Here is an 18,255-nt window from a genome sequence, read left to right as displayed (position 1 = left end):
CACAGAATTTCTCTCCACAACAAATAATATAGTAGTCTCTTGATGGAGTGAAGTTAGAAATGTTTTGGGTTTGAGTAAAATTGGCTTTAAGTGGAGTAAATAGTTCTTACATGGAGTATATAATTCATCTGAAGGTGAACTGGGATGGTGATGGTGATATCTGGAGCTATGGAAACATGTGCACTCTTATTTTTAGAAAACTAATCTTGACTCTGTCTTAGGGCTATGTCTATCCTGGCACCTGGATCCTGGTGCTATTTTTATGACCCTTTACTGCTTGTTGGGTAGTGGGCAAAGAGAGGTTATTCCAAAAGAGCAAGATGGAAAACCATAAACTCCATGAAAGCCAAGAATTGTTTGAATAACTGCCACAAACAGCAAGGTAATAGTGCCAAGAAAGATTGAAATTCCCAAAACTACAAAATTGTCATCTATGTGTTACAGGGGGTTTAAAAAAGAAAATTCATTGTCTTCTGTATAAATTCCAAAAAGCAGCACCTGCTGTGTATGCAGGAAGAATCATTTCCTCTTTACTTCAACCCAGCCTCAGTGCCACAAAGATGAAGAGAGTAGAGTCACTTCAAGTACAGATCCCTTAAAGCGTCACCTTCATCTCCTTTATTGGACAGGCAGGGTGCCACTCTAAAGGGGGCAGCATACATTTCTGCAGTGCTAATCTAACAATTACACTAATTACATGCTAACGATGCTAATTCTAACAATGAGAATTCATCACTAAGCCTAGTAAACCAAGACGAATAATAACGTATTTTGTGGTGGTTCTCTCCTCCCTTACTTTAGATGACTGTTCATAAATCATGAAGCCATTCACAAAACATTTGAATTCCCCTTGTCCCCACTATTTTCTAAGAAAAGCTTAAATAATGACAAGGTTTGTTCTGCATTTCCTTTCCCTAAATAAGCACAAATACATTCCTGCCATCTAGTAAAGACAGAATCAGTAGCCACACACACACAAAAAAAACCCGACGAACTCCACAAGGAAACAAGCATCTTGAGCAAGAGCTGTTATAAACAGCAGCTATCTTCTCTGCAGCATTTGCCAAGGGTCAGACACTATGTTAAGTGCTTTAAGTGTGTTATCTTACCTAATCCTTATAACCTTGTGAGTCAGCACAAAATTATTACTCCCCTTTTACAAACAAAAATATGAGACTTGAAGGAGTTAAGCTCAAGGTCATGGAGCTGGTAAGGAGACCCTGGTTCTGTTTCATCATGGGCCTCCCTCCAGTTCACAGTTCACATCCTTTTACATACAGTATTTAGAGCAGACCAGAAATGAACTTGTTAACCCCTGTAATCTAAATGAGCAAGTTTCCTCTTGTACTGAAACTATTTCTTCTAGGTATTCTAAAGGAGGAAAAGACACATTGGCAGAGACTGGCTACTGATTTAACTTTAATTATCCAGAAGGTTGCAGTTATCCTGAAAGCAAATAGGAAGTCACATGTGCCAAACCTCTTTTCATGCTCTCATCTTCACCATGAGTGGGCTCATATGTTGTGTTAGACACTTTTCTTCCTTGAATTTGCACCAATTCATTAAAATCCTTTCTTTTCCTCTGAGTGTTAGAATAGGGCCTGCATTGACAATGAAGTGATTTGCAAGTTCCTAGTTAGAACACACCAAGCTCTCTCGGAACCAGGCATATTTATTGGAGGTCAGATTGGGTGCTTTATTTCCTGAAGTTACTCTGAGCCTTTTGAACCTGATACTAACCTGGAAGTTCCTGAACGTTCTAAATGGCCAAACTGCGGTGGGATCATGTGACAGGAAAGTCATGAATTCATTCTAAGGGATTACCCAAATGGGATTTTAATGACACTATAATGAGCAAGTACTTGAGAAGATTTCAGCAAAAACAAGACATAAGGGTCATGGCAGATAGCTCTGGAGCTCAGTACCATGTCAGTGGGCCCTATTTTTGAATTTGTGTCCCTGAGTGTGAAGGAGTTGGACTCAGATGTGACCTTTCTACACACATCTCTTCTGTCACTTCTAATGAACGTTTAGTTGGTACTAGGGTTGGTATATACTCAGGAGACTTGAATCTCTGAACTGTTCATTTGCCAGCTGGGCCCTGAACCTCAGCAGAGTTGTAGTCCCTACTCTCTGATTCGTTGAACTTACGCAGGTCAGCTAACAGGTAGAAGAAGGTCAGCCACCACACCAGGGACCTGAGAGTGCCTACCACAGCAAGCAGGAGAATTGTATCCATCATCCATGTGGAATCTAAACCCTCTGTCAATATAGAGGTAGAGTGGACATCACCATCCCAGGGCCCATAGGATAGAGGAATAAAATATGGATTACAGTGGACTTACTGGTATTCTACTACAAAACTTTTGTGACTGCTAATAGAAGAAATCGTATCATTACGGGTAGTTAAGTGGCCACAGTTGTTGCTGAGGGCAGAGAATGGGAAGAAGAGATGTGATAAGGGGGCATTTTTGGGACTTTAAAGTTGTCCTAAATGATATTGCAGGGTCAGATGCTGGACAGAATATATCCTGCCATAACCCACTGAACGTATTGGGGGAGAGTGTGAACTACAGAGTAAATTATTATCCACGTGGTGCAGCAGTGCTCCAAAATGTGTTCACAGAGTTTGATGAATGTGCCACAATGATGGGGTTGGTATGGGAGGAGTGGGGTGGGGGGATGGGGGATAGTTGGGAAACTCGTATGTTTTTTATAATGTAACCTTTTTTGTGATGTATATATCTTCAAAAAAATACAATTTACAAAAATGATGGGGTGGGGGAGTGGGATGTGGGATATATGGGAACCTCTTATGTTTTTTTAATGTAACGTTCTATGTGATCTATTAACTTTAATTTTAAAAGTATTATTAAAAAAAAAGAAAGACATAAGGCTGGAAGGGGTACTAACTATATTTTTATAATTATTATAGTGCCTCCCCAAGCGGCCCACTTCCTTTCAAACAATATTAATTTCACATAAAATTTCCTTTAACATTCTATTTCCTAAGCTATGCCACTTTATCATTCCATCCATGGGTAAAATGACCAAATTTTGTGGGGGGAGCAATCAGGATATATGGTCCAGCACAATATGTTTCTAATTTATGGGCTTATTTCCAAATAAACCAAATCTGATTATCCACTTACTAAATTGCCTTTATTGAAAAGAATATGAAAGCATATAAGCAGACTGCCGTAGAAAATTTCATCTGCATGGTCATGGGACATCTTTGCTAATCATGAAACAAAAAGGACAGAGTTTGAAAAAACTTAATGGCTTGGCAACCACAGTATCCTAAAAGCAAAATAATAATATAGTGATAATAACAATATAACTTATTATCACCTCGAATGAAAGGAACACTTAATGTTTACATTACAAATCAAAGTAAATATTTTAGTTCAGTAAAATGTGATAGTACTTTTTATCACTAGCTATTGTGATCTTTTGTAATCCATGCATCAAGGTTGTTTTAAAGGTACAAAGGACTCGCTTGTATTAACCCATTAAAACACACAAGAGCCCTTTAAAATTTACTTTGCTGCAAATTCTGCCTGTACGATCTACTTTTCCGGGTCATCACTGCAGCATGTTAGAAAGTCAGTCTTGTCCCAAGCTTCCACCTCGTAGGTATAATGCAGTTTCACTCCAAATGCGTTTCAATTTCTAACTCTACTTTCTTACAGTACTTTGGCCAATGACGTTCCAGGAAGGCGAGTTCCTCAAATCACCAGAAGCAGTAAGAAACTGGTGAAGGAGAAAAGAGCCTGGAGGACCATGAAAATAGAAACACTGTCCTCTTTCTTCCTTTCTCTTTAAAACTGATTTTTTCTTCTCATCTTTCTCTTCTCCCTACCCAGTGCTCTATTCTAAACTTTGTGAACTCTTGGCCAAGGCCTAGATAGAATAGGAAATGCATACGCTCAAAACAAACAAGTGAAAAAACAGTGGCCAGTAAGGTGAAAATGCCCACACCTAAAACCTCACAAGAAACATTTACGCAAGAGGAGGAATTTATGGAGGCAAATGAAGTTTATTTGTTAAACTACTAGTCGAAGCCAAAGAGCAGCTTCTAGTGCTTCTTACTCCCTCTTGACCAAGGGATAAATTTAGACCTCCAGAGACCAGAACTCAGGAGGTCCTTGAAGATTGGAGACCTGCAGCCCCACACCACCCACTGTTCCCTAGTTCAGCATTTCTAGATTTGGCAACTCAGATATGATAGAGGGCTATTCACAAGGGATAAAATATATCTGTGACATGAAAATATTTGGGCAAAAAGAGGTGGTATTGTGTGTGTCATTCATGAATTAGTTCATTTATCTGATTGAAAAGGTCTATTGTCTAGTCCAGTGACTTCCAAGAGGTCCTTACTTTCTCAGTAATGCCCTCCCTAACATCCCAGGCAAAGTCTGTGCTTTCATAACACATTGTTGAAGGCTCTAGTATCTCATTTATGATAGCAGATACGCTTATTTATTTGCACATCTCCCTTCTCCATCATATTGTGAACTTCTCAATGCTCTGCTTCTATCATCTTGTTATCCCCACCCATCCTCCCCTTTCTCTCTAGCCCTTTCTAGCAATTAAAATAAATACAGAAGTAAATGGATAAATGATCTTTGGTTGACCTTCATGTGAATTAATGCCTTGTCCCTAAGGAAAAACATGGTGTGTGTGTGTGTATATATATATATATATATATTTGCAACAAAAAATTGTGCATCAGAAATCATGTAGGGCCATGAGATATGAGTTATTTCCTTGGCGGGATCCTATTTTCACTGTTTTTACTTTATTACTAAGGAAAAACTGCAGCAAACTGCATTTTGTAGCCTGCCCTCAGCTCCACAATGACTCCTGCACTTCTTCAACATGGCAGCACTGGTATAAGGGAAGCCATGTTTTCTCACCTATTAAAATTGACCTTTACTCTTTATCAACCCTATTCAAAATTAATGTGCTTTGAAGACCTATTAGGTTGAACTTGGGACTCAGCCAGAAAAGTATAGTGACATCCAAGTCAATGGTAATTTGTGGTGATTAGATACTGTAGCAGTTTGATATTATTGATGAATTCCAAAAAGAAATATTGAATTATGTCTGTAAACGGATCTTTTCCTCTGGGCATATTAGATTATACTGGATTCAGAGATTTGCTTAGATTATATTGGATTCAGAGGTTTGTTTGATTAAGTAATCATGTAAACCTCTTGTGCCAGTAGGGCACCCTTTGGTGGGTGGGGACTCACAGATAAAAGGCATGGAAAAGGACAGAGTTGGGGACGTTTAATGTTGGAGTTTTGATGTTGGAGTTTGATGCTTAAGCTGGAGCCCCAGGGAGAGAGACAGAGCCCTTCACCTGAGAGTCTACAGCTGACCTTGTGGAGAAAACAGAGGAGCTGAGCCCAGAGGAACCCAGGAAGCCTGAACCCTCACAGACATCAGCAGCCATCTTCCTCCAACATGTGGAAATAGACTTTGGAGAGGGAAGTAATTTATGCTTTATGGCCAGATATCTGTAAGCTCCTACCCCAAATAAATATCCTTTATTAAAAAAACAACCAATTTCTGATATTTTGTATCAGCTTCCCTTTAGCTGACTAATACAGATACTTTCCATTAATTTTGTTTAAACTAAATGAAGAATAGATTTTCTTTAAAATGCAGGCTGATGTATCACAGTCAGATTTGTGGTAGAAGTAAAATGATTAAATTAGATAGCCTGAACTTTCAAAGGCAATCACTCCCATTTTTGCAGGAAGGTCTAGGTGAGAAAAATGCAGCAGAGGTCAGAGGGTTAATGGTAACGGGGACAAGTCCGTGGATCTAGTTTCAAAGTTTCCCTCAATGAACGTGATATCCAACAACAAGGCACCTGCCTCTGGGGAAGAAATAGGCTTCTAGAAATTCAGCTGAAAAATAATCAAAACCCAAAACTGAAATTGCCTTTACACCTTCAAGTCTTAAGTAATAACTGTTTTCAAGTATCCTTGAAAACACTGGGGAGACAGGATATTCTGAAGCTGCTTTAAAGATTTTCTCCAACTGCAAAATAAAATTTAATTCCTGAAGTGTAAGTCAGAAACGTACTGCAATACCACCAAAGACTGTGAGTGTAATAAGAAAAGGGTTTCACTTCTGTGCACAGCAGCTCTGACAAGGCAAAACTTAAGTCTCATTAGAAAATCTCCTAATAGCTGGTGAGATCTGCTTCCAGCAAGGTGAAACCAGCACTTGACCAATGCACTCGCTTCCTATGGACATGCCCATTTAAGAAAACAGTAACAAGTATTTGCTTCAAGTAAGTGAATATAACTGACTGAGAGACAGCCCTGTCTCTCAGGGCTCAAAACCCCAAAAATATTTTCAAAAGAAACACTTCTTAAGGTTTAAATGTGGGGAAACGGACTTGGCCCAGTGGTTAGGGCGTCCGTCTACCACATGGGAGGGCCGCGGTTCAAACCCCGGCCTCCTTGACCCGGGTAGAGCTGGCCCATGCGCAGTGCTGATGCGCGCAAGGAGTGCCGTGCCACGCAGGGGTGTCCCCCGCGTAGGGGAGCCCCACGCACAAGGAGTGCGCCCTGTAAGGAGAGCCGCCCAGCACGAAAGAAAGTACAGCCTACCCAGGAATGGCGCCGCCCACACTTCCCGTGCCGCTGACGACAACAGAAGCAGACAAAGAAACAAGATGCAGCAAATAGACACAGAGAACAGACAAGTGGGGTGGGGTGGGGGTGGGGGGTTAAATAAATAAATAAATCTTTAAAAAAAAAAGGTTTAAATGTGAGAAGCGGACTTGGCCCAGTGGTTAGGGCATCCGTCTACCACATGGGAAGTCCGCGGTTCAAACCCCAGGCCTCCCTGACCCATGTGGAGCTGGCCCATGTGCGCCAATGCACAGCAAGGAGTGCCCTGCCACATAGGGGTGTCCCCGTGTAGGGGAGCCCCACACACAGGGAGTGCGCCCCATAAGGAGAGCCGCCCAGTGTGAAAGAAAGTGCAACCTGCCCAGGAATGGCGCCTCACACATGGAGAGCTGACACAACAAGATGACGCAACAAAAAGAGACACAGATTCCCATGCTGCTGACAACAACAGAAGCAGACAAAGACGACGCAGCAAATAGACACAGAGAACAGACAACTGGGGGGTAGGGGGGAAGGGGAGAAGAGTAAATAAATAAATCTTTAAAAAAAAAAGGTTTAAATGTGAACAACTGTCTGCCCTGTTTCTTATGAGCACAACAGCATCACTCAGTCTTCTACAATGTTTAGATGAAAATATAACAGGACCAAAGATTGTATTACCCAAGAGGCTTTTAGAAATCAGTGATTTGGGCTACTAACTGTAAATTAAACAACAATAGCTTCACAGGCCTCACTTACATAGGATGGTGTACTAACCTCTGATTGCCTAAATATCATTCATTTATTGCCATTTTTTCCCTTTTTTTTAAAAAGATACATAAATCACACAAATGTTACATTAAAAAATATAAGAGGGTTCCCATATAACCCACTCCCCACACTCCCCACTCCTCCCACATCGACAACTTCTTTCATTGGTGTGGTACATTCACTGCATTTGTTGAGTACATTTTGGAGCATTGGTACACAGCATGGATTATAGCTTATGTTGTAGTTTACACTCTCTCCCAGTCCATTCAGTGGGTATGGCAGGATATATAATGTCCTGCATCTGTCCCTGCAATATCATGGAGGACAACTCCAAGTCCCGAAAATGCCCCAATATCACACCTCTTTTTCCCACTCCCTGACTTCAGCAACTCCTAAGGCCACTGTCTCCATATCAATGATATAATTTCTTCCATTGCTAGTCACAATAATTTTATAATAGAATACCAGTGAGTCCACTTTAATCCATATTTTATTTCTCTTGCCTTTTAATCCCACTCACAACATTCATTTGCCAAAGAGGGGATAAACTATGATACATTTTGAGGAATTTACCAAAAATTATAGGGTGACTCTCTTGATGAAATAGAATTTGAACTTTCAATTCAAATAAACTTAGGAAGAATAATTTGGAGTTGGTTTGGGGTTTATAGGTAGATTTTTAGTTTCTGTTTCTGTTGACTTAAGAAATTATGTAGAAGCTCTTATTCTCCAAATACATGTTCCCTCAAGGGTCTTTAGGTATTTATTGCCTTTAAGAATCAACCATTTTAAATTACATAGTCTGCATAGTTAAATACAGGGATTTAGCTCTAATAGTATGATTCATTAACTTCTGTCCGTATTGGACAATACTATGAAAATTATTAGAATTAGGGAATAGGCACTGTTTTAGTTTCCTAGGCTGCTTATACGTACCATGAAATGAGTCACATAAAACAATGGAAATTTATTTCCTTATGGTTTTGAGACTAAAATAAAGTCCAAATTCAGGCATCATCAAGATAATGTATTTCCCTAGAAGCCTGTGCCATTCTGGGGCTGGCTGCTGGTGATTCTTGGTCCTTAACTTGTTATATGGTAATGTGCATGGCAGCTTCTCCTGCCCTCTCCATTCTCTTCTGGGTTTTGTTAATTTCAGCTTCTTACTTCCAGTGGATTTCTCTCTCTGAATTTCACTCTGCTTTATAAAGGACCCTAGTAACAGGATTAAGACCCATCCTGACTGAGGTGGGCCACACCTTCTCACCTGAAGTAACCTCATCAAAAGGCCCTACCTAGGCGGCAGACTTGGCCGAGTGGTTAGGGCATCTGTCTACCACATGGGAGGTCCGCGGTTCAAACCCCGGGCCTCCTTGACTCATGTGCAGCTGGCCCATGCACAGTGCTGATGTGCTCAAGGAGTGCCGTGCCACGCAGTGGTGTCCCCCATGTAAGGGAGCCCCACTCGCAAGGAGTGTGCCCCATAAGGAGAGCTGCCCAGAGCGAAAGAAAGTGCAGCCTGCCCAGGAATGGTGCCACACACACGGAGAGCTGACAGAACAAGATGATGCAACAAAAAGAAACACAAATTGCCGAGCTGCTGACAACAACAGAAGTGGACAAAGAAGAACATGCAGCAAAGAGACACAGAGAACAGACAACTGGGGTGGGGGGAGAAGGGGAGAGAAATAAAATAAATTAATAAATTTTAAAAAAAAAAGGTCCTACCAAAAATGAATTCATACCCACAGGAATGAATTAAATCTAAGTACATATTTTTCTGGGGTGCATATAGCTACAAACAACCACAGGCACTAAGTCCACTGATTAAAAAATATTATTAGGTATGTACTACATGTAATAGTCCCTGTATTTCTAGAAGTATGTGCTTCACATTTTAAAGCATGAACTTTTAGTTTAAAAAATTAATGGCCCACAATAGCTTTTCTATTCCAATGGAAACAGCCAAACGTCAAATGTGCAGAATGTCAGAGAGATTTTCATGTCATAACCTTTTCAGCCAAGCACAATGTTTTCCCAAATTATGTAAAAGAAAGAAGAAATAACAAATAGCCATAGAATACCATGGCATATATATCCATACATACATATCCTTACCATGTATATTCAGTGCTTGTCACCTAATTCCTGTGCCACCTTTAGATAATGCAACTCCTACACACATCCCTGACTTCTGGCTATAACCCTCCCCCCATTCTCATTCTTATTCACTTACCCATCATTAGATTAAATAAATGTTATGACTCTTTGATTAACGGTGGACAAGAAGGGGAAGAAGTATACACTTGTTTTTGAAAAAAGATTACTGTTTTCTTTGCCACTCAAGTGAAATGGGACATGAATATTTATTTTCTGTCAAGACCATCAAGTCAGAAATTCAGCTAAAATTCATTTAGATGGTTCCACTTATGTTAGTAGAATTCACAGGGCAGATTGTTTAAGTTTTCATGGCAGAATAAACCTGTGATTCGAGACTTATAACATCATAACATCAGCTCCCATTACTTACAGCCTTGGGCTGGAGGTCTTACAAATCTTATGTCATTTATTTCACCATCCTCTAACTTCCATTTCATAGATGAGAAAACCGAGACCCAGAAATTTAAAATAATTTACCTAAATTTGCACAATAAGGAAGTGCCAGATCCAAAATTCAAATGCACATGTATCTGATTTTAAAATCCATATCCTTTCTACCAGAATAGATAAAAATGTGGACCTCATTTAAAGGTATCTTAGGGAAGGAAACTGAATAAAAAATCAAGAGACCTGTTCTCATCCCAAACCTTGACCAGTTTTGGGTTACTTGACCAAATCATGTCCTCTCTCTGAGCCTCATTTCCTTGTGTGTGTAAAAGGAAGAAATTAATCCAAAATGATCATTAATTGCAATAGCATTTAACCCAAAATCAGTGATTTTAAAAGCGTGAATAATAAGAAACAATTCTTATTAATCTTCATTTCACAGATAAAATTACATGCAATTTACTTAAGACAGAAGCATCTAGACCAAAGCAGATTCATACAATGGGTAGTAGGGAACTCTTTTATTATTATCACAAATTATTTAAGTTTAAAGGCTTTACGTACCTATTTACAAGCTTAAAACTTCTTGCATTAGCTGTTTCTTTAAGCTTCTCTTGCTCCGTCTGAACTGAAGCTGAACAAACACTTTTCCCACTCTCGCCTCATGCTGTTATCTCCTTCCTTTCATCAGAATCTCAGCCTGATGTCCAGCCCAGTCAGTCCCTTGGGACAGCCAGATTTCTATGAAATTCTGAAGCCTATATTAAGCTGACACACTGTTCAGTAAACTTTTCTACCATCAGCCAAACCACATGGTCACCAATAACCAGTAAGGAAGAGCTTTAGAGCATCCTATCACTTCATCACTGGCTCACTCCTCAGAGCCACACCTCTTTGGCCAACACAGGCTGGGACCAGTTGAGTAGCTTGTGGGGAGCCTGTGAACAGCCTCTGACCTGACGTTTTGAGGTATATGAACAACACAAAGTCCCAGATTCATGAAGAAACAGAGCCTGTGTTTTTTCACAATTATTTTTTTCTCTATGCTATCAATAACCAGGTAAAAAGAATATTTTGGGGGAAAACTATTTCATTGGTTACTGCTACAAAGATGTATTGTATCTAGGAAGTTTCTTAACATTAAATATATGTGATGAATATGTTAGAGTAATTAAGAACATGGGCTTTTGGAGACAGACTGCGTTTCACTTTGAGTCTAGGGTCCTAGGATGATGATAGATTATTATACCTAATCTCTATGTGCCGTAATTTCGCTATCGTTCCGTGGGAATAGTAACACACCTCCCTCTTAAAATCCTAGAGTTGAATGTGTTAATACATGTAAAGTGCTTAGAGCAATGCCTTGTACAGAATTTGTTTTCAATAGATATTATTATATTCTAAAAGATATGGAAAACTGTACAACTTCATTAAAAATCTGAAAATGAAATTGAATAAATGAGGATGCATACTATATTCCAGGATGGGAGGAATGAGTGTTATACAGATGTCAATACTCAAGTTATTCTACAAGTGTCATTTCATTCTAATATAAATTCAAATAACAACAGTTGGGGAGGGGGTGGAATGGGCCACATGGCTATAAAATTCACATGGAAGAAAAAATATATGGGAATGTCTTAAGAAAAAATAAGAAAGAAAAGCAATGCAGGTTAGTTGCATGACTGGGCATTAAAGTGTTCTAAAGTCACAATAATTAAGTCATAGGTGAAAAAGCCAGACTAAACCAAAAGGTAAAGGCACTAGGTTCCCAGAAGCAGATCTTAAAATATGTTAAAGCCAAAATATCCACTAAAGGTCACACCACAAACTAATGGAGAAGGAATGACTATTCACTAAAAATTATTGGAAAAATTGGCTAGCTCTTTGGAAAGTATCTAATTAGAGCCTATCTTCATAAGATACATCAAAACAACATCGGGGCCATAATAAAGTTAAAAGAAAATGAGGTAAAAGAATGTATTTAGCCACCAGATAGGTAATGACATCCACATAATGAGGTAATTGCGCCTTCGTTATTATTGTTAGAGTTAATATTTATTGCACGGGTACTACGTATTTGACACTGTAAATATCTTCATATGCTTTTCTCATTGGGTTTTCAAGACAACCATGTGATTAGGTACTATTATTGACTCCATTTTAGAAATGTGGAAGCTGAGGCAGAGGGTGTTTTAAGTAACTTCCTGAAAGTCAAACATCCAAGAAGTGATAGAATCAGGGTATGAAATGGGCAGTCTAATTCTACAACCTGTGCACTTAGATTTTTACCATCTGATAAAAGTACATGTTTGTATAATGAAATTTAAAGTGAAATTGAAGTGGAAAAGACAAGTTGGTAAGAAGAGAAAATAGATTAACTGATCAAGCTATAAACAAAAACTTTACAATAGAAGAAATACAAATAGAAAATAAACATGAAAGAAATTGAACTTCTGAAATTACAAAACACATACACCAAGACATCCCCTCCCTCCCTCCCTCCTTCCCTCTCTCTCTCTTTCTCTCTCTCTCTCTGTCGCTGGCACTAAATCCACTCAGTTTTCAGCTTTCCTGGTTTGGTTTCCTTTACAACTGGTAGTGCTTAGACATAGCCTGGTCTTGGGAGAGAGTGTAAGCATTCTAAATTGCTTTCCAGAAATGACACACCAATTTACACTCCCTGAAAGTGGCAAAAACATAAGGAGCCTCAAAAATATTTATAGCTTTTGACCTAGAAATTCCACTTCTAGGAATCTATTCTAAAGGCAAATTCAAAAATGAAGAGAAACTTTTAATCTTAGAGGTGTCTAAATTTTTTAGAACAGAAAAAATGTTGGAATAATATAAATGCCCAGCAATAAGAAAAGAGTGGAGTAAATTAAGGTATATTTATTGGAGAGTAAACCATATTATATTTTAGCCCAGGGGTTAGGAAACTACAGCCTGCAGACCAAGTACACCGCCTGTCTATTTTTCCTGCTGGTGTTTATTTTTCCTACAGTGTCTTGGTATTTCACAATAGTCTATTTTAAAATGCAAAGGGGCTATATTATGAATTTAAACTGAAATATCTTTTTTTGCTCAGCTTTTTCCTAGCAACTGTAACTCCTACAACATGCGTCATCTCTTTTTGTCTCTACACAACCAGCACTGCACAAACATTAATCTGTGATAATTTATGAAACTTTAGTCCCCAGGGCCAGCAAGGCCAGAGCCAATGATGATGTCATTTATCTTACCCTTAAAGGGCAACTCCTCCCTTGCCCACCAGTTGACCTCCTGATCCAATGGCCATATTTTTTTCGCAAAGCATTGAAATCTGAAATAAACTGACTGACCTATTGGGAAACCCTCGCCTGAAAAATTAGGTCAAAGTACTAGTATGACCTAGTGGTCTGTTTTTAGGATCTTCAGAGATTGCAAAGATGAGTGTAGACTTTCCCTAGCTGCTCCTCCTTTGAAAACAAACAGTGCCTTCCAGTTAATAAATCACCAGGAAGGAGTTGACAGGAGGGAGGTCTGTGTTCTCATCTCTTGTTGATTTTTGTCTGGTTCAGAAATAATTAGCACCTGATAGTGGTTTCAGTGCGCACTCAAAGGGGAAGGACAATTCCCAGGCCAGCTTTCTGTCAGAGAGGAGACAATAGCCAATGCTCTGGGGCAAAGATGCTTGCAGACTTTTGAAGAGCATGTCCCAGTGCCTTCTCAGACAAGACTGCTCATGTAGGATTCATAGTAGAAATTATAAAGAACAGAATAAGGATAATCACTTCCTGATTGCTCTTTTTAATTTAGAGAAGATAGAAGAATTAAAAAGTGGCCACATTCTATAGTTTCTGTTAAAGGATTGACTGTTTCCTGAGATGACTATATTATTTGTATTTGATATTATTATTTTATACTTGTTTCCATCAGGTAAACTGAGAAATGAAAAATCAAAACTGTCTATGAATTCAAACAGTACTTTTGGGCACAAAATGCAATTATCATATTTGGAAATAGATCTTACATTATATTTGCTTAGGCAATTGGTATGTTTCAGGCAGGGTTTCTTTTTCAAATGCGATATGGACAGTACAGAATGTTTGATTTATGTTGCTGTAATTATGGTGTGTTTATTCATTTATTTCTTAAAAAGTAAGCCTCCAATCGATATTTCCTCTCTTTAAATATTTTTGTGTACTTGATATACTAAAAATACATATGGAGAACACAGAGAGAAATAAATTGCAATCCCAATTGTTAGTAAACTCTAAGTCCATAAAGAGAGATAAGAAGTAACAAAGAAAGATAATAAGCAAAAGCTTGTCTATATAAAGAAAACTAAAAGGAACTGTGGGGAAACTTCGCATAAGTAACTCAAGGTGGTTCGTGAGGATATAGGAAGGGTTCTTTAGGTAGACAGGGTAAGAAAGGTCATTTCAGGCAGAGTGAAAGCATGCGCAAAAGCATAGAAACATGAAATTGCTTTGAGTCTACAGGTTCTGTGGAAACCGTGAGAAAGAAGTGCAGACAAAGGCTAGAGAGGTATGAAGAAGCAGGATTGCAAAGGGCCCTTGAGGCCAAGACAAGGAGACTGGATTTATCACCCAGATAGTAGAAAATCAATGAAAGATTTTTTAACGTTTTAGAAATCTCAATCAGGCAGCCATGTGGAGGATGTGGAGGATGGATTTGAAGGTTCAGAAGAAAAGATTCAGGGACAGAGGCCAGTAGAATATTACTGTGATTGTAGAGGAGACACACAATCAGGATGATGGGTAAGTAGAGAAACACTAATGAGAAATGCTTAAACCAGCTCAGTCCAATAGAAATACAAGAGCTGCATAAGGAAATTTAAATGGCCTAGCAGCCACATTAAAAAAGTAAAGCAAAAGAAGTGAAATTCACTTTAATAACATATTTTACTTAACACAATATATTGAACACATCCTGTTGAAATGTAATCAATACAAAATTGTTAGTGAGATATTTTACATACTTTCTTAGTACTAAGTTTTCAAAACCTGGTGTGTATTTTACACTGTCGGCACATATTAATTTGGGCTAGCCTCATTTCCAGTTCTCAATGGCACATGTGGTCATGGCTGTCATTTTGGACAATGCTGGTTTAAGAAATAGAATCTGCAAGGATCCATGGCCAATTGGATTGGCAATAATAGTAACATAACAAGGGCTACCATTTACTGAGTGCTGAATATGAACCAAGAGCACGTCACAAAAATTCTATGAGGTAGGAATTCTAGACATAATAACAGTTTTAGAGATATTAAATAACTTAACTCAAGTTGTACAGCTAGTGACAATAAATTAGTTACCTTCAGTTATTTGCATACATTGGCATCTCATTATTCTTAATATTCTTTTTCTCACCATTAAATAAGAAACCTGCAGAACTGGTTAGGACTCCCCAGTTGGAATGAAAATGTCATCCTTTGCAGTAGACGGCTATAAACCATCACCACATTTACCTGGGGCCTATTATAATTTGTATATGTCATAATCTTTCAGTGATCCTCCCTTTCAGGTGAGTGTTCCAATTTCATCTTCCTAGAGAAATTTTACAAAAGCCAGAACCTTTCTTATTCCTGTTGTGTTTCCTCTTTCTGCATTTTGGAGTCATTTCAGAAAACAGTTCTGGTCAAAAGAATATGTATATCAAGCATCTTACATCAGCACCAAGGAAAAACAACTACAAGCCGATATTGCAATACCTTTCCTGTGTATAGAGGCAGTCTTCATAACATGGCAGTGCCTTAAATATATGAATGGATGTTAAGGAATATGTCAAATCAGGTTCAAATTCAACTGCATCATCTTTGCTTTCTCCCATCCATAACAAACCCCACTGCTGAGAGATTAATTTTTCTAAAAGATCACATTTACGTTTACATTCGACATCACATTCATTTACACCCTTCTTTTTTTTAAAATTTAATTTAATTTTTAACGTTTTTCTTTCTTCCCCTCCCCCTCCCCCATCCTGCTGTTTTTGCTGTCTGTGTCCATTTGGTGTGTGATCTTCTGTATCTATTTCTCTTTTTGTCTTCTCTTCTCATCTCTCTCTGCTAGGATTCACCAGGATTTGATCCTGGTTACCTCTGATATGTAGAGTTTCCTTGTCAATTGTGCCACATCAGTTCCTTGTTTCTGCTGTGCTTCACCTTGACTCTCCCCTTCGTCTCTCTTTTGTTGCATCATCATCTTGCTGCATGACCCACTTGTGCGGGCACTGGCTTATCGTGCAGATGCTCAGCTCGCTGTGTGGGTCCTCGGCATGCCACATGGGTACTGGCTCACCGCATGAGCATTGGCTCACCACGTGGGCACTAGGCTTACCATGCAGGCACTGGCTCACCATGCAGGCACTCATGTGGGCACTTGGCTCGCCACGCAGGCACTCATGCAGGCACTCAGCTCACTACACAGTCACTCACTTCATCACATGGGCATGGGCATGGATACTAGGTTAACCACGTGGGCACTCAGCTAGCTGCACGGGCACCCACATGGGCACTTGGCTCACTGTGCAGGCACTCAGCTTACCAGGTGGGCACTTGGCTCACTGTATGGTCTCTGGCTTGCCCTGCAGGCACTGGCTCACTGTGCAGGCACTGCTTTCTCCATTTTCACCAGGAGGCCCCAAGGTTCAAACCTGGGTCCTTCCATATGGTAGGCAGAGCCTTTATCACTTGAGCCACATCCACTTCCCATCACTTTCAATGGTTCCCTACTGCCTATCCCTGGCAATCAAACTCCTTGTCTGGCATTCAGGATATGGAGGATTGTTCTGGCCCTGCTACTAACTCCTACTGCTCTCCTGCAAACCCAGGGCACCAGTTAACCAGCTCTCCTAATCACTCCTCATACAGGGCACAAGCAGTGCTATATCCATCCCTTTGCTCGTGCAGAACTCTTCTCCCCACTCGCTTTCCACTTATTCTCCAGACCCAACCTGAGCCCATCTATTCATCAGGACCTCTGCATTACCCAGGTCTATAGTGGTTACTGCCTTCCCTGCCCAATTAGACAGTAGAATTCTCTGGGAAGCCTGTTAAAATAACAGATTCCTAGGATCCTGTGCCATGAGCATCTGATTCTATAGTCTAGAGCGTCTCTAACTTTATTATGCATACAAATCACCTAAGGATCTTATTAAAAAAGCAGATTCTCATTCAGTGTATCGACAGTGGGGCCAGAGATTCCCATTTCTAACCATTTCTCAGGGAATGCCAATGCTTCTGGTCCTGGGACCACGCTAGCAAGGGGCTAGAGTACAGCTTCAGAAGCTATAGTTTTATTTATCCTCCAGGCAATTTTGATGGAGTCAGCCCAGGACCAGTTCAACGATATGTATTCAGGAACTACTATTCACTTCTTTTCCGACTCTCAGTAAATGTTCTCCTGTTCTATTGCAGTTATTTATCTACGGATATATTTGGCTTGTATCTCCCATTAAACTGTAAATCCAGTAAAAAGAGCATGATATCTAATACTCCTCTGAAGCCCTCTATCTAGCAGACTGTCCTGTAGAGTCAACACCAAAGTAGTGTATTTTGATTAAAGAAAATAAACAATGATACTGCTATAATGTTAAAGCATCCTAGAGAAAGTGATTCCAACATTACTGCTGTAATAAATGCAGGGCAAGAGGAGGACTAATTTTAATTTTTGAGATTTTGGTTGAGTTTAAACATATGCAGTTTCCATTAAGTATGACAGGATACATATTAAAATCCACTGACCTGTCTCTCCAGTAACACTTCCTGCTGTTTCCCAGCTATATTTGTTATTCACCTGGCCTTGGGTTTGCTCTAATTACCAGGTGTCTTGTTTCCTTCTGTCCACCCCTGATCTCAGGATGCTGCAGTCAAACGCTCTGCTTTTCACATTCCCTGCATCACACCGTGCTCTGTTTGGAACACCTGAAATGTATAAAATCTAAAGTTAATGTGGATTTTATATTGTCCTTTGTGGCAGGATAATATAAAACCTGAGCTCCAGGAATGGACTGTTTTCTGGTTTTATTGTTCATAAAGCCTTCATAGTAGGAGCAGGTGGCACAAACAGAGACACAATATCTACTAACCCCAACTAAGTCATTTTTCTAGATGACCTTAGCTTCCCTTTCTATATTGAAACCTTTTGAGAACACCTGCACAGAAAATCAACTGCAACATTCTTGGGAGGTCAAGGGAAGGAGTGGTATTGAAGAGTTTCTAAGATGTGAGCCAATATCCTGACTTAAGTTGTCTCAACAATGCTAAACATATGAAAGAATATTGGAAATCCCATTCAA

The 18,255-nt window shown here is 39.5% G+C and overlaps 1 protein-coding gene across 1 annotated transcript in view; it reads right to left on the bottom strand.

Annotated features, from left to right (window-relative positions):
- The window catches only part of KCNJ16 (potassium inwardly rectifying channel subfamily J member 16), an 87,533-nt gene extending 69,675 nt beyond the window's left edge, over positions 1–17,858 (bottom strand). The window contains exon 1 of the mRNA XM_023589103.3: positions 17,702–17,858. The gene's annotated coding sequence lies outside the window, so the exon portion shown is untranslated. The remainder of the gene's footprint in view (positions 1–17,701) is intronic.
- Between the last annotated feature and the right edge of the window lie 397 nt (positions 17,859–18,255).

This window comes from Dasypus novemcinctus, chromosome 21 (assembly GCF_030445035.2).
Source record: "Dasypus novemcinctus isolate mDasNov1 chromosome 21, mDasNov1.1.hap2, whole genome shotgun sequence".
Taxonomy (NCBI): Eukaryota; Metazoa; Chordata; class Mammalia; order Cingulata; family Dasypodidae; genus Dasypus; species Dasypus novemcinctus.
This window is presented reverse-complemented; position numbering and strand designations above follow the sequence as displayed.